This window comes from Alligator sinensis, unplaced genomic scaffold (genome assembly GCF_000455745.1).
Source record: "Alligator sinensis unplaced genomic scaffold, ASM45574v1 scaffold370_1, whole genome shotgun sequence".
Lineage (NCBI taxonomy): Eukaryota > Metazoa > Chordata > Crocodylia > Alligatoridae > Alligator > Alligator sinensis.
This window is the reverse complement of record NW_005842128.1, coordinates 613,844-614,751: the sequence shown is the minus strand read 5'-3', so window position 1 is coordinate 614,751 and position 908 is coordinate 613,844.

The following is a 908-nucleotide window of genomic DNA, read 5'->3' as shown; positions in this document are numbered from 1 at the left end:
TCCTGCTTCCTTGCTGACTAAATATTTACTTGTGCTGGCTTGCCTGTGCTAGCAATCTGGGGGAGAGTAAGCCGGAGGTTATTCAGGCTGTGATGCATCATTTTTCTGAACGCAGCATCTTTGTGATATATGAGCCAGAGAACGGAGCCTGACGTTCAGCTTCTGAGCTGAGTTTGTAATACAAATATCTTCTTTTTATAAGTGAGTTGCTTTTTTTTTTTAAGTCTGGAATCAGTGAGGAACGGTAACCAGGGAACCAACGGGGCCATTTTTAGTCGTGGGTCTGGCTAGACCTGCCCTTCAACATGTCGTATACCTCTAAAAGTGAACTGAGGCCGCACTTCACTACTTTTTGCTCTGGATTCACTTTACACCAAAGAAAGAATACTCTACACAGACCAGATCCTCAGAGGATCCTCAGCCGTACCATGCGTCTCCAGTACTCCCAAGTCCACTGCTCGTGTGCAAACACAATACGATATTTTCCTTCCTTGTGCAAATGCACATGGACAGCGATGCAGCCACATGTTCTCTTTTTGAGGTAGGGAATGAGAAAAACCGTGAAACCAATTTTGAGTGTGGTTGTCACGCGCTAAGTTTCCACTGACCTTTACGGTGGGACAAAATTCTCTGAAGCAAAGGTTCTTTCACACTATGCTTGCCAGTGTTTGTGCCTTTGCAGAGAAGAGAAGTAAGTGCACCTGCCCCTGAACCAGGGGTGGGCAATTATTTGGGCTGGAGGGCCACTTAGGGAGTTTTGTAAGCTGTTGTGGGTCGGGTCAGCACTACCCACCACCCCCTGCACGCACAATAGCTCATCAAAACTCCCTAAGTGATAAATTACTGGAGCAGGCAGGTGGGGTCTCTGTGGAGACTGGCCCGGGACCCCCACAGGCAGGGCACGCTTG